Source organism: Oncorhynchus clarkii, chromosome 28 (assembly GCF_045791955.1).
Source record: "Oncorhynchus clarkii lewisi isolate Uvic-CL-2024 chromosome 28, UVic_Ocla_1.0, whole genome shotgun sequence".
Taxonomy (NCBI): domain Eukaryota; kingdom Metazoa; phylum Chordata; class Actinopteri; order Salmoniformes; family Salmonidae; genus Oncorhynchus; species Oncorhynchus clarkii.
Genome location: NC_092174.1, coordinates 2,960,330 through 2,986,956, shown reverse-complemented (window position 1 = coordinate 2,986,956; position 26,627 = coordinate 2,960,330). Strand labels below are relative to the sequence as shown.

The 26,627-nt window shown below is 39.6% G+C and overlaps 1 protein-coding gene across 2 annotated transcripts in view; it reads left to right on the top strand.

Annotated features, from left to right (window-relative positions):
- Positions 1-2,569: 2,569 nt before the first annotated feature.
- LOC139386662 (brain abundant, membrane attached signal protein 1) overlaps positions 2,570-26,627 on the top strand; it is a 42,223-nt gene continuing 18,165 nt past the window's right edge. The window contains exon 1 of one of the 2 annotated variants that reach the window (XM_071132434.1): positions 2,570-2,642. The gene's annotated coding sequence lies outside the window, so the exon portion shown is untranslated. Of the gene's footprint in view, positions 2,643-8,519; positions 8,583-26,627 lie in introns of those variants that run through there. The other variant, XM_071132435.1, reaches the window with a different exon arrangement.

Genomic DNA, 26,627 nt, shown 5'->3' with positions numbered 1-26,627 from the left:
TTTACTGAAATTAAATGTCAGGAATTGTGAAAAACTGAGTTTAAATGTACTTGGCTAAGGTGTATGTAAACCTCTGACTTCAACTGTACACTGCTGCCATCTAGTGGCCAACATCTAAATTGTACCTGGGCTGGAATACGACATTATGTCCTTTATCTTGCATTTCAAAGATGATGGTACAAAAAATAGAAAAAATGTTTTTTTCTTTGTATTATCTTTTACCATATCTAATGTATTATATTCTCCTACATTCATTTCACATTTCCACAAACTTTAAAGTGTTTCCTTTCAAATGGTATCAAGAATATGCATTTCCTTGCTTCAGGTCCTGAGCTACAGGCAGGTAGAGTTGGGTATGTCATTACAGGCGAAAATTTGAAAAATATTCATATCCGAAGGAAAGAAATTCCACAAATGAACTTTTAAGAAGGTATACCTGTTAATTGAAATGCATTTCAGGTGACTACCTCATGACGCTGGTTTAGAGAATGCCAAGAATGTTAAAGCTGTCATCAAGGCACAGGGTGGCTATTTGAAGAATCTCAAATATAAAATATATTTTGATTTGTTTAACTTTTTTTTTGTTGCTACGTGATTCCAAATGTGGTATTTCATAGTTTTTATTTCTTCACTATTATTGCACAATGTAGAAAATAGTAAAAATAAAGAAAAACCCTTGAATGAGTAGGTGTTCTAAAACTTTTCATCGGTAGTGTATGTGGCAGGGTTTACAGACAATCACGGATTACAAAGGGATAACCAGCCACGTTGAGGACACAAGATGTCCACCATTGTTCCTGTACCGAAAAAAGAAAAGGTAACTGAACTAAATTACTATGGCTCCGTATCACTCACTTCTGTCATCATGAAGTTATTTGAGAGGCTAGTTAAGGATCTTATCACCTCTACCTTACCTGACACCCTAGACCCACTTCAATTTGCATTCCGCAGACGATGCAATTGCCATCGCACTGCACACTGTCCTATCCCATCAGGACAAGAGGAATACATTATGTAAGAATGCTGTTTATTGACTATAGCTCAGCCTTCAACACAATAGCAACCTCCAAGCTCATCATTAAGCTTGGGTCCCTGGGTCTGAACCCCGCTCTGTGCAACTGGGTCCTGGACTTCTTGATGGGCCGCCCACAGGTGGTGAAGGTAGGATCCTCAACACAGGGGCCCCACAAGGGTGTGTGCTCAGCCCCCTCCTATACTCCCTGTTCACCCATGACTGCTTGGCCACGCATGCCTCTACCTCAATCATCAACTTTGCAGACGACACAACAGTTGTAGGCCCGATTACCAACAACGACGAGACAGCCTAGGTGAGGGCCCTGGCGGAGTGGTGCCAGGAAAGTAACGTTTCCCTCAATGTCAACAAAACAAAATAACTGGCTGTGGACTTCAGAAAACAGCAGAGAGAGCACGCCCCTATCCACATCAGCGGGATCACAGTGGAGAAGGTTCCTTGGCGTACACATCACAGATTATTTGAAATGGTCCACCCACACAGACAGTGTAGTGAAGAAGGCGCAACAGCGCCTCTTCAACCTTAGGAGGCTGAAGAATTTTGGCTTGGCCCCTAAGACCCTCACAAATGTTTACAGGGACCGAGAGACTGAAAAACAGTTTCTATCTCAAGGCCATCAGACTGTTAAATAGCCATCATTAGCTGGCTACCACCTGGTTACTCAACCCTGCACCTTAGAGGCTACTGCCCTATATACATGGAATCACTAGTCACTCTAATACATACTGCTTTACTCATTTCATATGCATATACTGTGTTATATTCTACTGTATTTTAGTCAATGCCACTCCGACATTGCTTTTCCTAATATTTATACATTTCTTAACTCCATTCTTTACTTTAGATTTGTGTGTATTGTTGTGAATTGTTAGATACTACTGCATTGTTGGAGCTAGGAAGCAAGCATTTCACTACACCTACAATAACATCTGCTAAATATGTGTATGTGACCAATAACATTTGATTTGATGAATGAAAGATTATAATTGTACAAGATGTGTAAACTCGCCTTTAAGGGGGCTGTGTAAGCGGCTTTGTAAACTCCTTAAGGGCAGCTGTAAGGGCAACGGTTTCACAGACATCATTGGGATTAGGGCAGAGGGCTGCAAAAAAACGCAAGCAGTTTTACAAGCAGTGTGGTTTGTGTTGCTCATGCCTGTGAGGAGGAGCGTCTAATGGATCAGCACTCTAGGCTCCAAAGTATGAAATTAGGTGAAGTCAAGAGCAGGTGCTGTGCATGTTTGACCAATGAGCTGAGTGCATCTTGTAAACCAATCAACCAATGTTTTAACGAGAACATTCGAGCTGATAACAACCGGGACCGATGGTCTCTACACATAATCGAATGCCTATCGTGACCCATGTGAAAGCCCCTTGAGACATTTGTAGATCAGCACTCCACTTCTAAGCAGCGTCGCGCGCCCAAATGATCGCCAGAATGGAGTGAACCGCGTGCGTGCGTGTGCGTGTACGCGTGCGTGGCGCCAGAGAAATCCAGTGAGCCACGCAGAACACTACCATAATAGGCACAAGCTACCACGCGCACAGGCGAAGCCGCTTGATAAACTACACTTACTGAAAGGAGGGCTTTGTAACTTCACTGTCAACGGTAAGAATCACTCCATTGAATATTTATTTTTGAAAATCATTAACAATTGCTCAAGTGCGCTTTTTCAAACCGTTTTATTTTCCTGGTGTGTAGATTTTTGCTTTTCACCTATCCATTTGGATAGCTAGAGCGCACGTTGGATAATGGGGTGTATTTGACAAAAAAAATGAGCACTTCTGAGCAAATGGACTTGACAATGATTACGTGGACAAATCCTAAAAATGTATGAGTGACCTAGTTTGCAATGGAAATGTCATAATTAGTCCGTTTTCCCTTCTATGCAATTCTACCGACAAAATGTCAAGGTAAAGGGGTGTGTTCTCTTTCTCGTGCACAATGTCTGGTGGAGTATGGACCTTTTCCTCCATACAAGTGTTTTACATGTTTTGATGATAGTGTAGTTTATTAATGTATGAGCTCTTTAAAAGTAAATATGACTGATTACAAACAGTGTGCTAATGATGCACAAAGATCACAATTTAGGCTAACCAAAAGCACAGAAACTCCACATTTTATAGAGATTGTGGAACATCTCTCCAAATGGAAATGATAGTAATTCCAGAAATAAGATTATTTGCCCCACCTCTTTGTGTATGGAGGTGTGACACATTAGCTGTGCTACATGTAACACACACACACAGTCTTATCATCAGATCTGAACGCGACCGAATTATGTCATAGGTGACTGATTTATTAATATCATATTTCATCTGAATGTGCACAAATAGGAGATGCTCAATTCTTGTATGGCATGTGTGATGAGAAGGGGGTGTAGGCTACTAGAGTAGCCTATCCTTTCGCAAAACTCTTTAGCATCATTAAAATATTTAGCATCATATCTGATTCGGTTAAATAATAAGTAAAATATCGTTTTATATCATTTTTAGTGTCCATCGTTGCAATTACATCTCAAATACTATTGGGTTGGAGTCAAACTTCGATCAGTAATGCCAAGTCCTTTGTTTGGTTGGGACGCATGCGCATTGCTTTTAGGGTGTGGATTGCTGGATGCATGATATTCTACCTTGCTTATCAATTGCCTGTCGCGTGTCCCGTAGATCGGTATCCTTATCGATAGCCTAAAATACTACTTTATTTCGAAAATCGAGAGATGTGAGAATGTGCACGGGTTCTCTTTTTTACGACAGTGATTAGGGCGGGAATGAGACATTTCGATTTGACGTATTATATTATCAAATGTATGACCTAAACATTTGGCTATTATTCAATGACAATTAAAATAGCTAGGGTTCGGTTTCCTTTAATGCATGTTTGTAGGCAATGCAATTTTGGTTTCTGCATCAAGCTACACTGTCGCCTATACTTAAGCCACCTGTCAAGAAGCAGCATAATGCATTTCAGTAACTGCTCTGCTATGGATGCATATCATTTTAACTCATCATTTGGGTATCATCATTACATCTGCAGGAGGGCAATTGGCTATAAATTGGAGGCAACCTGGTGTCTATTCGATGCTGCTATGAAATTATGGCTGAATAACTCATCCCATAAACTAAGATATAGCCTAGTGAGCACCATCCGAAGTCCATGGACGTCCAAAGTAATCCCTTTTTTCACCGATTGGGACTGGCCTTAATTTCAAACTCTACAGCCGTCTGGTGCTTCACTATAGTACTCTGCTGTGATCTACTGTGCTGTCCAAACTTGTGAAACATAAACGTCTATGTTTGGGCCAAATCAAGGCCATTACAGACAGAAATACTCCTCAGCCCCCCCCCCCCCTATTACTTACAATAGCATTCACACTGATATAAGGGCTATGGTTCAGGGCCCGGTTTCCCAAAAGCATGTTAAGTTCATCATTAGAACCTTCGTAGGATCATCGTTAAATCTCTGAGCTGTTTCCCAGAACCAGCGTTAACGTTGCACTTGAAAATGAACGCAATCGAATGACTACCTCAGACCACTTGATGCACAGCGCATTGTTATATACTGTTTTACCCTCCTGTGTCACTTGAATTATTTTTCTATCTGTGACCGCAGATTAGTTCAGAACAAAGTTGACTGCAAATACAAAGTTGCCAATGTCTTTGCAATTGATACAAAGTATAAAAAATATGATTTAAATGAAAACTGAGATGACTGCATTAAAATAAACAGTAGGCTATTTGAATTATATTAAAATACATTTCATGTTCAGTTAAGTTCTATTTTGTTACTTGTAGGCTAGGCTACTGTCTGTAATTTGTCTCAATATATTTAATGATGTGTAGCCTAACGTGCCAAAACTGTGATTTAATGCATTTTTATTGGGTAAGCATTAGAATAAGCCACGTCAATATTTGCAGCTGTTCTGGAAATATTTCTCTAGGAGCTGATCTGTCATCAGTATTTTGAAATAATTCTAATGTTAAGGTAAGATTTGAATTGAGAACGCTGAAGCGAGATCCTGTCAGTATCGACATATGCTCCAACGATACACTTAGTGACCATTCTATCTGTGTGATGTTTTGGGAAATGTATGTTACATATTCAGTCATTGTAGGAACAATGCATTGTTAAAAAACTCGTAAACCGAAGATCCATCGCTATCGGCCTGTACAGTAGAGTACAGAACAGTAACGTTCATACAGTAAATTAAGTGTGAGTACAGTATAGTAAAGTTCAGTATAATGTACTATATTGTACTGAACTCCACTCTACTTGACTGTACTCTATGAAGTAAACTCTACTGTAGGCCTACTCTACTGTATTGTGCTGAACTAAATGCAACTTTGCTCTGCTGTACTGTGCTGTATTGTACTTAATCTATGATTGGTTCAGATTTGGCCCAGTCCGGGCAGACCAAATACGGTCTTGTTTGGGGGTGAGTTCATTTAGAATAATACTCAGCATGCTTTGAAAGAGTACATTTACATTTTAGGCTTTTAGCAGAAATGTATCCAGAGCGACTTAGTCAGTGCATTTAACTAAGGTAGATAAACAACCACCATATCATATTCACAGCAAGAAAAACATTTCTGCAACTGTTACGGAGAACGTTACTGATACATTGTGAAACCGTTGCAAAGTAGACTAAATGATTACGAATACAGGAATGGTGTTGCTGTAAGCTTATGGCTAGCTGCATATGACCGTATTTATTTTTGGGGGGTTTTGATGTTACCGGTAGGGTGCAATGGTATGTCTTATTTAGGGGATCCAATTCCACGGGTGGAAGCAGAACATTGAACACAAATGGCTTCTTTGTTGAACTGCCAATGAATGGGATTATGTGTTTCACGTTCACATAATACGGTTTCTGTTTTAATTGGAAAACCAAGCAGTTAGCACACTTGGACAGAGGGTACAGAGAATGTAGTAGGAACATAGACAGGTGCTCAGGACATTGCCCTCACTGCTAACTCTAGCCACACCCACTAAACCTCTAATGAGCTTTTGGCTGGGATTCATGCTAATAGGCAGAATGTAAGTATATTCATTTAGATTGACAAAATAAAGAACAAACAAAAATCCCAAACCATTGTTGAAATAATATAAAATGGCCCTTTGACGACTACATTAGACCATTTTACAGTTAATAGGATGGGTTCCTTAGAAAGTACTAGGAGTCATAGGGAGTATTTAATCATATAATGTTTATGTTTCTCGATTTAGAAAAAACAAACAATTTAACAAATAGTATCCTGCACTTATGGTAGCCTATAGGCAATATGATTCCCTTCTCCTGCAAAATGTCTAAATGAAAACATGTACACTACCTTTTCAAAAGTTTGGGGTAAAATGTTCTGGTTTTTGAAAGAAACACTTTTTTTGGACCATTTAAAAAAAAACATCAAATTGATCAGAAATACAGTGTTGACATTGTTAATGTTGTAAATGACTAGTGTAGCTGGAAGCTGCCAGTTCAGGACTTGAGAGGCATCTGTTTCTCAAACTAGACACTCTAATGTACTTGTCCTCTTGCTCAGTTGTGCACCGGGGCCTCCCACTCTTTCTATTGTGGTTAGGGCCAGTTTGCGCTGTTCTGTGAAGGGAGTAGTACACAGAATTGTACGAGATCTTCAATTTCTCACATGCAATAGCCTTAATTTCTCAGAACAATAATAGACTGATGAGTTTCAGAAGAAAATCCTTTGTTTCTGGCCATTTTTAGCCTGTAATCGAACCCACAAATGCTGATGCTCCAGCTCTTCAACTAGTCTAAAGAACGCCAGTTTTATTGCTTCTTTAATCAGATCAACAGTTTTCACCTGTGCTAAAATAATTGCAAAAAGGTCTTCTAATGATCAATTAGCCTTTTAAACTGATAAACTTGGATTAGCTAACACAGCGTGCCATTGGTACACAGGAGTGATGGTTGCTGATAATGGGCCTCTGTATGCCTATGTAGATATTAAATTAAAAATCGTCCGTTTCCAGCTACAATAGTCATTTACAACATTAACAATGTGTACACTGTATTTCTGATCAATTTGATGTTATTTTAATGGACAAAAACCATGCTTTTCTTTCAAAAACAAGGACATTTCTAAGTGACCCCAAACTTTTGAACAGTGGTGTGTTTTATGCCCACTACGGTCATGCTTCAGATATAACAGCAATGCAACATTTCCTCATCCCCAGTCTCTATACTGTGAGCACCATCTGTCACACAACACCCTGTCTGCCAAGAAATCATGACTGCAATACAAACTGACAATGCTATTTAATGCAGCCAGAATTGGCATACCCTCAAACCGATTCAAGATACCTTGATGTGACCATATCCAAGACAGAGCCTAACTTTTAGCCAAATTTGCTCTGCATTTGCTGTCAAATTTATCATTTTATACTATGGGCTCTACTTTTGGCTGGCACTAAGGCGGCACTAGTGTCCAATGCACGCTACTTTGCAATCGTCACGCACTACTGCCGCACTGGCATTTTCCAGCCCTAACGCCAGGTTTGGTCATTTACCTGTCTTACGTCAGCTTGCGTTCAGATGGGGGGGGGGGTAAATATTTGAGGTGTGCCCTTAAACATGATCCAAATTGCTAATTTCAGGCAGCGCTGATGGATATTTAAGACCAACCAAAAGCTGCTTTTAGTGGTAATGTTGTTCGTTATAGAATTTATAATTATATTCTCTTTTTAGGCCTTATGAATAATGAATTTAATCTTGCTTATGGACCATGTTTGGCATGTCCATGATTCAATTCACAGTAGGCCTAGTCCTTATATCAATGCGATTGAAGCCATGCTATTACTTAGAACAATGTGGAATGCAAATTAAGTTAACCCTAAACTCCACCCCTACGCTAAATAGGTTAAGGTTATATAGTTAGTTGAAATGTTACTGATAGTCTGTAGAGCATCTACAGATGGACTATCCAAATAAAGTGTAACCAAATGTCTTATTCCCTTCTGAAAATACAAGGTGCAAATGCTTGGTAAAAGCTTAGCAAATCTGGTCCTAGGTTAGAGGTAGAGAGAGAGAGAGAGATGAGTGGCTTAAATCATGTAAGATATGATGGGATACCGTTGTGAGTCCTAGTTAAGTCAGCTTTCATTTAGTGTGTGAGTGTTCAAGAGTGGGTGCTGAAGAGAATATTACAGTATTTTCTCAATGTTTTTTTTATAGGGCAAGAGGGGAATCAAAGGCTTGTCAAAAACATTCAATTGTGTGTTGGGGAGGGGTTATAGATGTGCATGTTGGGGTAAGTGAGCATTGTGTGCTTTGAGTGTATTGCAGAGAGAGAGAATGTATCTGTGTATTAACAAGAAAGTGTGTGTGTGTCCGGACCCCTCTCTAGCATGGGGTTTGGAGGACAGTACCCGGTCTCCCAGCGCCTCCCCTATCTGCCTGGCCACTCTGTGCAGACCTGACCACTGTGTTGTGGCTGCCCATGTCTGCCCTGATGCTGCCCACTCAACCACACAGTGAAAGGGTCAATGAGAAGCTGTCTTAATAGGACCAGCCCGGTCAGTCAGACAGAGGTAGAGGGAATTTTTTTATTTTATTTAACCTTTATTTTGACAGGGAGTCAATGCTGAGACAAAGGTCTCTTTTCCAGATGAGCCCTGTATAGCACCACAAGATACATTAAATTACACATTAATATACACAGTAAAATATTTGTATTTTTTAGGGAAACACATTAGCTGCTAATAAAACAAGAGAAAATTATTACACCACTACATATCTACAATACAAAAATGTATAATACCACCATACAACAATATTACAATATCTGTTTGTATGCATGTGTCTGTTCCTGTATCTCTTCAGTCTCCACTGTTCCATAAAGTGTATTTTCGTCTGTTTTTAAATCTGATTCTACTGCTTGCATCAGTTTCTTGATGTGGAATAGAGTTCCATGTAGCCATGGCTCTATGTAGTACTGTGATTCACATAGTCTGTTCTTGACTGGTGGCATGTCTTGTGGGGTATGCATGGGTGTCTGAGCTGTGTGCTAGTAGTTTAAACAGACACCTCGGTGCATTCAGCATGTCAACACTTCTTACAAAAACAAGTAGTGATGAAGTCAATCTCTCCTCCACTTTGAGCCATGAGCGATTGACATACATTTCATGAATGTTAGCTGTCTGTGTACTTTTAAGGGCCAGCCGTGCTGCCCTGTTCTGAGCAATTTGTAGTTTTCCAAGGTCCCCGGTGTCAGACCCCGGTGTCTTGTCATTGTTGATTGACAACAATATTTTTTTCACCTTTCCACACTCTTTTTACGGATTTCAAAACTACAATGCTTGTCTTTCATAATTTGATCAGTTAAACTTGGATGTGTAGTTTCAGTGTTTTGTTTCTGGCATGTTTGCTAAGTTTGCTAATCTTGGCAATAAAAAATATAATTAAAGTAATTGTCAATATCAGTGGATTTTGTGATGAATGAGCCATCTGATTCAATGCATGATGGAGCTGAGTTTGCTTTTTTTGCCAAAAATGTAATTTAACCTCTCTGATCTACCCATCCCGGATCCGGTATCGTGAATACAGACTCAAGCTCATTACCATTACGCAACGTTAACTATTCATGAAAATCGCAAATGAAATGAAATAAATATGCTAGCTCTCAAGCTTAGCCTTTTGTTAACAACACTGTCATCTCAGATTTTCAAAATATGCTTCTCAACCATAGGAAAACAATCATTTGTGTAACAGTAGCTAGCTAGCGTAGCATTTAGCGTTAGCATTATCGTTAGCATTTAGCATGCAACACTTTCACAAAAAACAGAAAAGCATTCAAATAAAATCATTTACCTTTGAAGAACTTCAGATGTTTTCAATGAGGAGACTCTGTTAGATAGCAAATGTTCAGTTTTTCCTGAAAGATTATTTGTTTAGGAGAAATCGCTCCGTTTGGTGCGTCACGTTTGGCTACCAAAAAAACCTGTATCCAGGAGTGTATTTATCCCGGCAAGCTCATTAGCATAACGCAACGTTAACTATTCGTGAAAATCGCAAATGAAATTAAATAAATATGCTAGCTCTCAAGCTTAGCCTTTTGTTAACAACACTGTCATCTCAGATTTTCTAAATATTCTTCTCAACCATAGGAAAACAATCATTTGTGTAACAGTAGCTAGCTAGCGTAGCATTTAGTGTTAGCATTATTGTTAGCATTTAACAGGCAACACTTTCACAAAAACCAGAAAAGCATTCAAATAATCATTTACCTTTGAAGGACTTCAGATGTTTTCAATGAGGAGACTCTGTTAGATAGCAAATGTTCAGTTTTTCCTGAAAGATTATTTGTTTAGGAGAAATCGCTCCGTTTGGTGCGTCACGTTTGGCTACCAAAAAAAACTGAAAATCCAGTCATCAATTACGCCGAACTTTTTTCCAAATTAACTCCATAATATCGACTGAAACATGGCAAACGTTGTTTAGAACCAATCCTCAAGGTGTTTTTCACATATCTCTTCGATGATATATCCTTTGTGGAAGTGTGCGTTTTGTTCTGAATCCCAGGACAAAATGACCGCAACTGGAGATTACGCACAAATTTAGATAAAGGCCACCGGGCGGACCCCTGGAAAATGTAGTCTCTTATGGCCAATCTTCCAATGATATGCCTACAAATACGTCACAATGCTGCAGACATCTTGAAGAAACCACAGAAAGCACATGGTCGTTCCTGCTGCATTCACAGCCATATAAGGAGACATTTGAAAACAGAGCTTCAGAGATTCTGCTCATTTCCTGTTAGACGTTTCATCTTGGTTTCGCCTGTAGAATGAGTTCTGTGGCACTCGCAGATAAAATCTTTGCAGTTTTGGAAACATTAGACTGTGTTCTTTCCAAATCTGTCAATTATATGCATAGTCGAGCATTTTTTCGTGACAAAATATTGCGCTTAAAACGGGCACGTTTTTTTATCCAATAATGAAATAGCGCCCATATAGGCTTAACAGGTTTTAAGGTGCTCCAAAGGTTTTTCCTCATCTTTATAAAATTGATATTTGTTTCATAGTATAGTTTCTTGTTTTTATTCAGTTTAGTTACATAATTTCTCAAATTTCAGTACATTTGCCAAATTTCAGTACATTTGCCAATCGGATGCGTAGCCAGACGTATTTGCCATTCCTATTGCCTCATCCCTCTCAACTATACAATGTTTCAATTCCTCATCCATCCAAGGGGATTTAACCGTTTTTAGTCATTTTGTTAATGGGTGCCTGCTTATTAAGTAACTGGAATAAGCAATTTCATAAAAATGTCCAGCATCTGGTTGCTCCTCATTACACACCACGGACCAAATATTATTTACATCATCAACATAGGAATCACTACAAAACATATTCTATGACCTCTTATACACTATTAGGCCCAGACTTTGGAACTTAGATTTTCCTAGACATGGCAACTCTATTGTGATAATTTGATGGATTTTGATACTGCTTTAAAGCACATATCTGCAGCATTAGTAAAGATGTGATGTTGATTCCTGTGCTATTTGTAACTTCCCTTACTGATAACCTGAACCAGGTTGAAGGCACTAGTTACAGTTTACATTTTTTTCTTGAGTGGGCAGCTTGATGAAAGCCAGTCAATATTTAATTCACCCTGAAAATATACCTCTCTGTTGATATAACATACATTATCAAGCATTCCACACACATCATACTTGGTGGTCTAAAGCAGCTTCCCAGATGAACCTGTAGCCATATTACTTCAACAGTATTTAACATGAGATGTTCTCTAAGCTTTACAGGAATGTGGTTCTGAATACACGTTATTATTCACAACGACACATGAAAAGCAAAATACAATCAGAAAAACACAGTAAAAAGGTCCCTAGAGGCACCAATTCTTCCCATTTAAAAAAAAAAGTGTATTTTAGATCGTTGCACATGTAGTAAAGTGCAAGGAAATTAACGGCTGCTTTACATAACTCTTTAGACACCAAAGGAGTCTCCAGAGTTAACCAACCCTGTGAACGGGTTTGATAACATGTCATTTTAAATCTTAACAGTGACGTTAGGTAAGCCGGAAGTTTGTGGAGCAGGGCTTTGTAAACAAAAAGTGCGTAATGATGTGATCTACATGACTTCAGAGGTCCAGCCAACCTTTTGGTAAAGAATACAGTGATGAGTAATCAAACTAAGGGAGGTATGAAAAACGGCATCCAAGGGTTTAAGAGTAGAGACAGCTGCACTTTGACAAATAGTATCAACTATCAGTATGAACAAGAACAGGTAGAAGGGTGGCTCTGCTTCCTGTTGACTAGAGAGACAAGATCTCGTTCTGTAAATAAAGCCCACTTTAAATCTCAGTTTCTTAACCAGCTCAATTGTATGTTTAAAAAAACAAAACAAATCATTGTCAATCCAAATAAAGTTATTTGTATGCAGGGACTCGTTTTGATTACAGAACCATCCGATGAGTGAAGATGTAATCCATCTGAGGCAACTTCCGAGAACTTGAAAACAACATGTATTTAGTTTTGCCCATATTATGTAAGTTTTAAATCAGTAAGTGCTTCCTGCACAACTGACTGTAGCCTTGTCACAGCCAGGTCAGCAGTTAGGGCAATTGCGGTCATAATATTAGCATTCGCAATTTTTTTATTTTTTATTGTTGCAGATTTACCAATAGCATTTATATAAATAGTGAAAAGAACAGGTGCTAGTACCACCCCCTGTGGAACACCTTTATGTACTTTAAGCAATTTGGACTTAAACCCATCAATCACGATAGCCTGCGTTCTGTCACTCAGATAATCATGAAACCATGAACAGGTGTCAGAGCTCAGGCCTATCAAGGACAACGTATTCAATAAAGTAGCATGATCAACAATATCAAAAGCTCTTGACAGGTCCACAAACAAAGCAGCACATTTTATTTTAGAGTCTAGGGAATGAGAGAAGGAAGTGGGGGTATGCTGTCTAGCCACGTTTATACCTGGTACTAATATGCGTCCTTTGTCCTGATCTTGCCCAACTGATCTTGTGCCTAACTACCTCCATATGTAGTTAGGCACACATTGTAGACAGATCTTGACAGTTAAACCATTTAAATCATCATTATCCAGCGTTCTAAAATCATTGACAGGTGTCACCACCAACACTTATGACATAGATATTCTTCAAAATTATACTTATTTGTCAAATGATTTGCGTACAGGGAGGCACCAGGACATTTAGCATGTGTAGATGCATATATGAAAATGTGGGCACGACCAGAATGTGAACAAGATCAGGACAAAGGATTCATGTTAGCGCCAGGTATAAACAAATCTTCAGTTTGGGTTAAAAGGCAACAGGCCTAAGGGATTGACATGCAAAAAAAGAGGGTAGTGCGGGATGTGCTATTTTAAGAGTGAGGGCTCGACTCAATCTGTATCGCTGAAGCGTTACATTTAGATCGCACAATCTGTATGAACCAACATATGCACCTTTTACCGTGAATGGAGTCAACGCTAACGCGGGAACGTTATCTTTAGTGGATAAAAGCAGTAGGCCTGAAGCAAAAAATGTGTACCTTACGCAAAAACGCAATGCAAGAACGCAATTAGGATCGTCATGCTGTGTAGGTAATTGCTTTTTTGCATTGCGTACTTGCGTAATGTATAAATTAGTCTTAAGAGACACAGCAGGCAGACACTGGGATGTAGGTGTGCATGAGAGTGGCGTGTTGGTGGCAGCTGGGGGATCCAGTCTGGAGTAGTATTGATTGACAGTGGATGCCTAGACAAAACCAAGGGATGCTAGTCATCAGGACTTTTCTTTACAGTGATTGTGGTAAGCCAAGTGGCGACCCTATATACCTGTACATACAGTTGAAGTCGGAAGTTTACATAAACCTTAGCCAAATACATTTAAACTCAGTTTTTCTTAGTTCAGTTAGGATCACCACTTTATTTTAAGAATGTGGAATGTCAGAAAAATAGTGATTTATTTCACATTCCCAGTGGGTCTGAAGTTTACTTACACTCAATTAGTATTTGGTAGCATTGCCTTTAAACTGTTCAACTTGGGTCAAAAGTTTTGGGTAGCCTTCCAAAACGCTTCCCACAATAAGTTGGGTGAATTCTTGCCCATTCCTCCTCCTGACAGAGCTGGTGTAACTGAGTCAGGTTTGTAGGCCTCCTTGCTCACACATGCTTTAGCAGTTCTGCCCACAATTATTTTTTTTCTGAGGTCTTGGCTGATTTCTTTTGATTTTCCCATGACGTCAAGCAAAGAGGCACGAAGTTTGAAGGTAGGCCTTGAAATACATCCACAGGTACACCTCCAATTGACTCAAATTATGTCAATTAGCCTATCAGAAGCTTCTAAAGCCATGACTTAATTTTCTAGAATATTCCAAGCCTTTTTTTTAAAGCACAGTCAACTTAGTGTATGTAAACTTCTGACCCACTGGAATTGTGATTCATTGAAATACAATTCTTGGAAAAATTACTTGCCAATAATATAGTTTAACAACAAATTTGTGGAGTGATTGAAAAACGAGTTTTAATGACTCCAACCGAAGTGTATGTAAACTTCCAACGTCGTATGTACGTACCAGTCAAAATTGTGGACACATACTAATTCCAGGGTTTATCTTTATTTTTACTATTGTAGAATAATAGTGTAGATATGACACATGGAATCATCAGATTTTTAGCTGGGCTTTTTTTGGGAAGTTTTTCCAAGGCTCCATCTGTTGAAATTGAATTATATTCATGTTATTTCCAACAACGAAAGAGCAACTCTGCTGTAAATTCAGCTGCATATTGAACGTTGAAATTGCTGAAAGGCCAGTCTCTTTGGCAAGTAGTGGAAGGTCAGCTAAAAATACTGTTACCCAGACTAGAGATATTCCCCTCCTGGATCAATATCTTTTTTTTGTTATAGTGCCCCTTGTGTGCACTTCCGGTAATATCGTTTATGTCGGTATGGTATGAAAATCTATGTTCCCATCCAAACCCTAATGGAATCACATGGTGGTGAGATATTCTGTAGCTAAGGTAATGTCAGCCGATTAATGATGAACATTGAAAAATGCTGAATTCCTAGGCCAGTGGTCGCCAACCAGACATTCCTAGTCGATCACAAACATTTCTGTAAGAAAAGCCAACGATAGAGGCTTGGGCTGTTTTTTAAATGATTTGTCTTGCGCTGTTGGCTGTAGGTGCACTTGATTCAGAAGCCCTTCACACCGAGTAGGCAACGTGTTCCCATTTTGAACCATTTAATTTGTCTGAAAAGACAAACTCTGCCTATCCGTCGGACCAGGAGATCTGTAGCTAAATGGAGTGTGCCTACTGCACTGGCCAATCAGATAGGCATGGTGATTTGTGCTACAGTGCTTCCATGACCAATGCAACCCGTCATTCGGGAAGAGCCCCGCGTGTTTCGCAAAAGAAATGGGAGGGGTTGAATGGAGCTGAAGGGTGGGACTAATAACAAGATTACCAATGTAAAACATGTATATAGGTTCAGAAATTGTGTGAAATTACAGTTACAAATAGAAATCAAACTGGATGGACTTTAGAAATAGAGGAAGGACTAAAAACAAACAAAATACAACTATTGTAAAATTGTCAGAAGCTAGAAGCTTAAGTGTTATTGTTTATTAGTTTACTCCAATTGGGGTGGTAAGGTTTGCGGGGAATAATAAAGGTATATTCTCAAAAAGGTATGGGTATGTACATGTATGTATTAGAGGTCGACCGATTAATCGGAACGGCCATATTAATTAGGGCCGATTTCAAGTTTTCATAACAATCGGAAATCGTTTTTTTGGGGTGCCGATTTAAAAAAATATTTTTTTATATACCTTTATTTAACTAGACAAGTCAGTTATGAACACATTCTTATTTTCAATGACGGCCTAGGAACGGTGGGTTAACTGCCTTGTTCAGGGGCAGAACGACTTATTTTCACCTTGTCAGCTCGGGGGATCCAATCTTGCAACCTTACAGGTAACTAGTCCAACGCAATAACGACCTGCCTCTCTCTCCTTGCACTCCACAAGGCGACTGCCTGTTACGCAAATGCAGTAAGCCAAGGTAAGTTGCTAGCTAACATTAAACTTATCTTACAAAAAACAATCCATCATAATCACTAGATATTAGCTAGCGTGTCCTGCGTTGCATATAATATGACTGAGCATACAAGTGTCTAAGTATCTGACTGAGCGGTGGTAGGCAGAAGCAGGCGCGTAAACATTAATTCAAACCGCACTTTCGTGCGTTTTGCCAGCAGCTCTTCGTTGTGCGTCAAGCATTGCTCTGTGTATGACTTCAAGCCTATCAACTCCCGAGATGAGGCTGGTGTAACCAATGTGAAATGGCAACATGAGGAGCTCTACATAAAGAGCTCTCAAATGCCCATCCAAGAGGGCTCAAAGTCATTGACCACAGATACAATTACAGTCACCATAATGAATCAAGTTGACAATCTACTGGCAAATCCTTGTCATATGAAGAGAAATTATAGATAAAACGTATTGTTGCTCATTGGCCGTTGGACATAAACATTACACAACAATTTTCTATGTAGGCAATGTTGAAAAATAATATTTAGACATGTTGTACTTTACTTAATGTAATGTATTTGACAAACAAGCAGACAACAAGAAAATAGTTTGAGAAAGGAAGTTTTTGCAGTGAACCACTGGTGTAACCTAGGTAACCACAGGTTGTTTTCCCCAAAGGCAGGCAGGGTCAAGACGTTATATCTAATACCAACTGGGACATACGTTCTCTCTTTCCCAGATTTATGGCTAGAAAGTTTGGACTGTAGTGTAAGGTAATCAGTCCATCCAGTATGCATAATAATACAGTCCACACTCAAAGGCAATTACTAGAATGTTTAATTTTGGAATATGCTAGACCAATAATGTACCAAATACATCTTAAACGTTTTTTTTTAAATCTTTTATGCTGTGTATAATATGACAATCATTATTTTAATTGTTTTTTTGGGGGGGCTTGGGCTCATATACAGTTGAAGTCAGAAGTTTACATACACTTAGGTTGGAGTCATTAAAACTTGTTTTTCAACCACTCCACACATTTCTTGTTAGCAAACTATAATTTTGCAAGTCGGTTAGGACATCTACTTTGTGCATGACACAAGTCATTTTTCCAAATACAGATTTGACTGATTACAGACTGATTTATATCACTTATTCACTGTATCACAATTCCAGTGGGTCAGCAGTTTACATACACTAAGTTGACTGTGCCTTTAAACAGCTTGGAGAATTCCAGAAAATGTCATGGCTTTAGAAGCTTCTAATTTAAGTAAATTGGAGGTGTACCTATGGATGTATTTCAAGGCCTACCTTCAAACTCGGTGCATCTTTGCATGACATCATGGGAAAATCAGCCAAAACCTCAGAAAACAAATTGTAGACCTCCACATGTCTGGTTCATCCTTGAGCAATTTCCAAACTCCTGAAGGTACCACATTCATATGTACAAACAATAGTACACAAGTATAAACACCATGGGACCACGCAGTCGTCATACCGCTCAGGAAGGAGACGCGTTCTGTCTCCTAGAGATGAATGTGCGAAAAGTGCAAATCAATCCCAGAACAACAGCAAAGGACTTAGAGGAAATAGGTACAAAAGTATCTATATCCACAGTAAAACAAGTCCTATATCGACATAACCTGAAAGGCCGCTCAGCAAGGAAGAATCCACTGCTCCAAAATCGCCATTAAAAAAATACAAAAAAAAGCAAGACTATGGTTTGCAACTGCACATGGGGACAAAGATTATACTTTTTGGAGAAGTGTCCTCTGGTCTGATCTGATGAAACAAAAATAGAACTGTTTGGCCATAATGACCATCGTTATGTTTGGAGGAAAAAGGGGGAGGCTTGCAAGCCGGAGAACACCATTCCAACCGTGAAGCATGGGGGTGGCAGCATCATGTTGTGGGGGTGCTTTTCTGCAGGAGGGACTGGTGCACTTCACAAAAAAGATGGCATCCATGAGGAAGCAAAATGATGTGGATATATTTAAGCAACATCTCAAGACATCAGTTAAAGCTTGGTCGCAAATGGGTCTTCCAAATGGACAATGGCACCAAGCATACTTAAAAGTTGTGGCAGATTGGCTTAAGGACAACAAAGTCAAGGTATTGGAGTGGCCATCACAAAGCCCTGACCTCAATCCTATAGAAAATGTGTTGGTAGACCTGAAAAAGCATGTCATAAGGAGGAATGGGCCAAAATTCACCCAATTTATTGTGGGATGCTTCTGGAAGGCTACCCAAAATGTTTGACCCAAGTTAAACAATTTAAAGGCAATGCTACCAAAATACTAAATGAGTGTACGTAAACTTCTGACCCACTGGGAATGTGATGAAGGAAATAAAATCTGAAATAAATAATTCTCCCTACTATTATTCTGACATTTCACATTCTTAAAATAAAGTGGTGTTCCTAACTGACCTAAGAAATACAGGGAATTTTTTTCTAGGATTAAATGTCAGTAATTGTGAAACTGAGTTTAAATGTATTTGGCTAAGGTGTATGTAAACATCCGACTTCAACTGTATAGGCTTATGCGTATGCATAAACTCTAATATGCGTATGGGTCTTTTTGAATTAATCATCACCTTTTTATGAAAACACTGTTCATTTCCCACTCAGTTTCAACCTGTTGTTGAACTTCTTTTATGATACTGTTTTGATCATAAGTGTTTGATTTTTCGATTGCATTTGCATTGAACTCCTTCCATTCAAAACTGCCTCATTTGCGATATGATTTGGAGATTTTGGCGCAATTGGTATGGGCAGAATGTTAATCTTTTTGTAGTGATTTTTTTCCAATAAAAAAAAAATGCATTTTGCCTATAGCGAGTTTCAAACACTGTTTGCACATTGTTCGAATAGACAATCTTGAGGAATTGTAAAAGTATATGCTACAGCCCATACATGCTACATCCACACTACAGCCCACACAAATTTGTTCAATATTTTGTTTATTAAAAGATAGGAACACAATCTGCTGCCTTGATAAAGGCTATATTATTAAATAGGCTATGATGTCACGCTCCTTGCACACAATACTGTGGCCTATCCATACTGTCAAATATTTTAAATAAACTACCAGATAAATGGTGGCCTTTTTTTATTTGTTGTGTAGTGGGAATAAACCAGTCATGTCAAAGGAGAGACATGTCTTGCAATATGATTATTATTATTTAGGCCAATTGAAGAAACACAAGGCTACATTCTGCGATCTTACCAACAGAAAATGCATCCGTTTTATCATTAGGCCTAGGCCTACGTTTGAATGTTTTCAGTAGTCTACCATTTATTATATGCCAAATTCCTGTGCATCAAACAACTCCTTATTTCCCTTAATCCCAGAAATGTTGGATGCACAAAAAGCATATTTCTCATTTGTTTTTCTCACATTTGTTTACATCCCTGTTAGTGAGCATTTATCCTTTGCCAAGATAACCCATCCACCTGACAGGTGTGGCATATCAAGAAGCTTATTTAACAGCATGATTATTACTCTACAATGTGCAGTTTTGTCACGCATCACAATGCCACAGATATCAAGAATGTCAAGGGAGCGTGCAATTGGCATGCTGACTAAAGGAACGTCAAAGAGCTGCTTCCAGATAATTAAATGTTAATTTCTCCACCATAAGCCGTCTCCAATGTTTTAGAGAATTTGGCAGTACGTCCAACTTGCGTCACAACCGCAGACCACGTGTATCCACACCAGCCCAGGACCTCCACATCTGGCCTCTTCACCTGCGATTTTCTTGTTTTCCTCCACTCCAATGGCCATGCATCGCGCTGGACTGATAGGTTATCTTCGATGGAGTGGCCGCTGCTTGGAGGTGTTCGCTCACCGATGGAGAATAGAGTCGGTGGGACCTTTTGTTGCTGAATTGCGGGATGATCCACTCCTGGACCTGGCTGGCCGGGTGGGGAGACACGTCATCAGAAGTCGAGGGTGGCGTCCTCCACTTTCTGAGCCCTCTGCGGTGACGGGATTCATGACTGGGATGCCGACATTATCGAATAGCTTCGCTGCTCTGGAGCCTGATGTCCCGGCGCCATCTTCTCATGGAGTGTTGGAGGTTTCTTCCGTATCTGCCAACGTTGTGATGGCATCGCCGGGGTCTAAGGTGGGTTCTGCTTTACCGGGGTCAACGGCGGGCTCTGCTATTCCTGTCATTGTGCGGGTCGAGTTAGAGGAGCCCCTGGTGGGGCTATGGTTGGGCTGAGGGCTCCGGCTCGAAATGGACAACAGCCATCAACCATTATGGGAAGCTCCATGGTTAGATTGTTGGAGGTCTGAAATACCCGTACACTTTGTTTTCCTGGAGCTAGGGTATTGGAGTTATCAGAAGTCAAGCCCACCGTCAAGAAACAGATTCCTGCTCTGAAAGCAGTTGCGTTGCATATGTGTGTGAAATCTGTAAAGCTAAGAGACAATTTCTTACAGCTCTTGGAGAATGCTCAGAAATTAGCAAGACATCTAATTGTCTCAGGCCCAATTCCATCTCCTTGCTGTTGCAGGACTGAGTCTTTTAGCCATCTTTGGTCTCTTCACCCATGATTAATGCATCTGACCAAGGACTAGGGCATGTCCTTCATTGACAACTTTGACTCTGGAATGGGCCTGGCTACTTTGGAAAATGGAATTCACCTAGGTGAAAATGGCTCCTGGCTGTTGTCATCAAATTGGAATGGTTTTTGGTCAACTAAATTGATGTGAGGACAATATTAGCCTTATATGTAAGTCCGTTTTTACCATCTCCTCTTTGGTCACTATGGGAGTTCAACATGTTGTATCTGATTGCTATTCCTACTTTGTTTTCTTTTCCTAATAGGTATAATCCAATCCAGTCTCCTGTTCTTAAATCTCAAAGTAATCTGACTTTTATTGAGAAACTGATTTTAAATGCAGAAAATGTTTGACATTTTTACATCTTAACATTCATAGTTTATTACATGAAATGGATAATGTCAAGATCTGGCCTTCTCAGGCAGACCCTGAATTTCTTTTAAAATCTGAAAACTGGTTAACTGATAGCAACCTGAGTCCAGGGTTTTATGGATGGTTACAATGTGTTTAGGGCTGATACGAAAGGCAAAGGTGGTGGTTTTGCTATTTCTACAAATAATCTTCTTCTTGTGTCTGTTAAAGACTACCTATATTCCTAAACCATTTGAATGGTTGGCTTTAAGTCTTCAGTTAGATTCCATTTTTTTCTAACCCTTCGACCAGAAGTATGTACTGAACAAACTCACTGATTTAGTTGCCATTTTTACTACCCCAGAGGTGTTGATCGCTGGAGATTTTAATCTTGCATGGGGAACAGTCAGGCTATTTTGAGAATACTGTCAGTAAAACTAGTTAATAAAGCAAAATATTATTATTATTATTATGTTAATACACTGAATGTAAAGGGAACCCAGCTAAATTTTGGAAAGCTGTTATGTCGCTTACAGGGGGGTCTCCTCTTCTCTCCCCCCGAAAATGTATTTAGATTCTGGCCCTATTACCAACTAAATTGATATCATTAATGCATTTAATCACCATTTTTATCTCTGCGGGTTATATATTTGAATGTATTTCAAAGCCAATGCTTGAAAATTGTAGTTTGGATGTTGATGGTGAAAATCTATTGAATGATACAGAGTTTTCTTTTTGGAAATTATTTGATAAAGAAATTCTGGATGCTTTGCTATCATTAGACAACAACCAACAATCAACAGGGGCTGTTCATTTGGAGCCTAGTGTGCTTAAGTGTGCAGCTCCCTTTTTATTGCTGGCTCAGTAGCCAACATTGTTAAATAAATGTTGTAAGGAAGTATTCCAAAAGCATGGAAATCCACATATATGCTGCCACACCATAAGGGTGGCGCTACAAATGATCTTGACCACTATCGCCCCATTTCAAGACTACCTTCTTTAACCAAGGATTCAAGAATCTTAGCTAATGTACAACTTTTTACTTTTAATCTGATAATTGTATTTTTAATATAAAACCAATAAGGGTTTAGGCCTGGGCATAGTACTACCACAGCAGCCAGGCAAGTTGTTAATGATCTTGTCAATGCCTTGGATGCTAAAAAGAGCTGTGCTGCCTTGTTTATTGACTTATCGAATGCGTTCGACACTGTTGATAATTCTGTTTTGAAAAAAAAATAGGCCTGGGATACAGTGGGGCAAAAAAGTATTTAGTCAGCCACCAATTGTGCAAGTTCTCACACTTAAAAGATGAGAGGCCTGTAATTTACATCATAGGTACACCAACTATGACCAGACAAAATGAGAAAACAAATCCAGAAAATCACATTGTAGGATTTTTAATACATTTATTTGCAAATTATGGTGGAAAATAAGTATTTGGTCAATAACAAAAGTTAATCTCAATACTTTTGACACAACCCTTTGTTGGCAATGACAGAGGTCAAATGTTTTCTGTAAGTCTTCACAAGGTTTTCACACACTGTTGCTGGTATTTTGGCCCAATCCTCCATGCAGATCTCCTCTTGAGCAGTGATGTTTTGGGGCTGTCAACTCCCTCCAAAGATTTTCTATGGGGTTGAGATCTGGAGACTGGCTAGGCCACTCCAGGACCTTGAAATGCTTCTCACGAAGCCACTCCTTCGTTACCCGGGCGGTGTGTTTGGGATCATTGTCATGCTGAAAGACCCAGCCACGTTTCATCTTGCTGATGGAAGGAGGTTTTCACTCAAAATCTCACGATACATGGCCCCATTCATTATTTCCTTTACACAGATCAGTCGTCCTGGTCCCTTTGCAGAAAAACAGCCACAAAGCATGATGTTTCCACCCCCATGCTTCACAGTAGGTATGGTGTTCTTTGGATGCAACTCGGCATTCTTTGTCCTCCAAACACGACGAGTTGAGTTTTTACCAAAAAGTTATATATAAAAAGTTAAATATCACTTCTGTTTTTGCAGACATGACTGTAGTATACTGTATTCTTTTTGCGGACATGATTCTATTATATTGTAGTAACATCTACCGACTAGTGTTGTCACTATATACCGATACCAAAGCGATTCCCTTTTTATGCACTTTTCTCTCTCCTCGTTTTCTGACCTTGAACTTAATGATAAGAATAGCATGCTATTCACCCGCTATACGTTTGGTGTGGATATCAGAGAAATTAAGGTGTGGTTGAGGTGTGTACCTTGACTTAATTCCACCACCATAACGCTCAATGAGAGATGAATAAGGTCTGGCAACCTGTCGGTTACAAGTGGAACAACAGCTACTTAGTTTTCCCAATTAGAAGTAACCTCATTCTCCATGCATTTTAATTCACAAATTGGTTAGAGGCTGAGCTACTGATAATAGCTAGGTAAATGAGTAAACCGTTTGGTTAGGAGGATTGTAAATATAAATTACAATATAAATAGTTTTTGATCTATTTGACCTTAGGATCACTGGAGACAAATGTGGAACCAGTAATTTGGCATCAAATGTAAGCAAAACTACTGAGTTGATTTGTGATTTTAGAATCCCCAGATTTTTCAAAAAAAAAAAAAAAAGTATATTGTGTTAAATATTAGCCACTATCGGTAGCCAACGTCAGATATACCCACATAACTGTCACTTTAGTCTTAGTTTCCTTACATTTTACATCATTCCATTCTGTTGTTAGGTTACCTTTCTTTCCTCTGTCGCTTTCTTGTGTTTGCTCCTGAGGATCGCTAGCAATAGTGGATCATATCAAGCTAACGTATTAAAAGATGTGCAATAATTTGGGACATGCAGCTAGTTTGAATCCTTATGGAACACAGACCATATGTAGCCGTTTAAAACTGGCGCACAGTTCACTACGACTGGACCGTTGTCATCACAGTTCCATGACTATTGAGGATTATTGTCCTAGATTTATAGGACCAACCTATATTGTACACTTACATTTGTTTTCTTCAATTTATTTAATTAATGAATTTAATTTTTGTAAAATAATAATATTTTTTTTTTTTTTAAAGTAACCCCTTTTCTCCACCATTTTCGGGGTATTCAATTGGTAGTTAGTCTTGTCCCATCGCTGCAACTCCCGTACGGACTCGGGAGAGACGAAGGTCGAGAGCCGCGCGTCCTCTGAAACACAACCCAGCCTTAGCCGCACTGCTTCTTAACCCGGAAGCCAGTCACACCAATGTGTCGGAGGAAACACCTTACATCTGACGACCGTGTCAGCTTACATTGCGCCAGGCGCAAAGCCAGGAGTTGCTAGAGCGCGATGGGACAAGAACATCCTTATCGGCCAAACCCTCCCCTAACCCGGACGATGCTGGGCCAATTGTGCGCCGACTCAAACCACTGCGATACAGTGCCTTAGACCACGGTGCCACTCTTATTGTACACTTTTCTCACCTTTCAATATTTCATGGATTGAACAATTGAATATGGCAACTTTCAGGATGAATCAAAACCACCATTTTTGATTCACAAATATATTTTGTGTGTAAAGGCTCTCCAAACCCTGTTTTTTTTTTATTATTCATTAATACTTTCCTAAATCTAAATAATATACAAGATCATAGTATTTTTAAATATACCAATAGTGGCTGAAAAGGAGGGATATGCATGTATTTAGGCCTACATGTCTTTATTTTATTAATACTTAATATTCTGAACCGTTCTCTTCGTGTACAGTACATTCAGAAATGTTTCAGACCCCTTGACTTTTTCCACATTTTGTTACTTTGTAGCCTTTTAAATCGTCCCCCCCCCCTCTACAATCTACACACACAACCCCATAATGACAAAGCAGAATATATATATTTCTTGCAAATGTATGAAAAAAATAATTAATTTACTTAAGTTTTCAGACCTTTTACTCAGTATTTTGTTGAATCACCTTCCGCAGCGATTACAGCCTTGAGTTTTCTTGAGTATGACGCTACCAGCAGATCCTCTCAAGCTCTGTCAAGCTATTTTCAGGTCTCTCTAGAGATGTTCAATCAGGTTCAGTTCTGGGCTCTGGCTGTGCCACTCAAGGACATTCCGAGACTTGTTCCGAAGCCACTTCTGCATTGTCTTGGCTATATGCTTAGAGTCCCGTTGGAAGGTGAACCTTCACCCCAGTCTGAGGTCCTGAGTGCTCTGGAGAAGGTTTTCATTAAAGATCTCTCTGTTCTTTCCTCCGTTCATCTTTCCCTCGATCCTGACTAGTCCCCCAGTTCCTGCCGCTAAAAAACATCACAACCGCATGATGCTGCCACCACCATGCTTCACTGAAGGGATGGTGTCACATTTCCTCCTGACATGACACTTGGCATTCAGGCCAAAGAGTTCAATCTTGGTTTCATCAGACCAGAGAATCTTGTTTCTTATGGTCAGTGTCTTTTAGGTGTATTTTGGCAAATTCTAAGCGGGCTGTCATTTACTGAAGAGTCACATCCATCTGGCCACTCTACCATAAAGTCATGATTGGTGGAGTGCTGCAGAGATTGTTGTCCTTCTGGAAGGTACTCCTATCGCCACAGAGGAACTCTGGCCCCCTGTCAGTGACCATTGGGTTCTACGTCACCTCCCTGACCAAGGCCCTTCTCCCCCGATTGCTCAGTTTGGCCGGGCACCCAGCACCAGGAAGAGTCTTGGTGGTTCCAAACTTCTTCGAATTTAAGAAGGATGGAGGCCACTATGTTCTTGGGGGCCTTCAATGCTGCAGAATTGTTACGTACCCTTCCCCAGATCTGTGCCTTGACACAATCCTGTCTCGGAACTCTGGACAATTCCTCCGACCTCATGGCTTGGTTTTTTCTCTGATGTACACTGTCAACTGTGGGACCTTATACAGATAAGTGTCTGCCTTTCCAAATCATGTCCAATCAATTTAATTTACAACAGGTGGACTCCAAGTTGTAGAAACATCTGAAGGATGATCAATGGAAACCGGATGCACCGGAGCTCCATTTCGAGTCTCATAGCAAAGGGTCTGAATACCTAAATATTTTTTATACATTTGCCCAAAGAAATAAAACATGTTTTCGCTTTGTCATTATGATGTATTGTGTGCAGATTGAGGAAATGTTTTTATTTAATCTATTTTATTATAAGGTTGTAACTAGTGATGCAACGATATGACATTTTTGGCCGATACGATATCCAATATTTTCTTTGCCAAAAAACCTGATACAGACACTTAACATTTTAGTGGCCTTTTAAGCATTCTAGTTGCGGATGCACGGATGCAGTGGTCTAAGGCACTGCATCTCGGTGCAAGAGGCATCACTACAGCCTCGTCTGGGTATGGCCGGGGTAGGCCGTCTTGTAAATAAGAATTTGTTCTTAACTGACTTGCCTAGTTAAAGGTTACACACACACACACACACCCGCCCACACCACACTGACTAAAAATTATTTTTTGGGGCATTTACTTATGTCCCCATTAGCAGTAAAACCTATTTCTTTCACTTACTTGCTGTCTTGTTGTTCAGTCATTTCATTCTCAACCTGGATTTCTATGGAACGCCGTTTGGGTCTTTGCTTGTCAAGAAAATACACCTCAATAACACCATTTGACATGTCAAAAAAGCTTGTTGACCAATCAGGGCC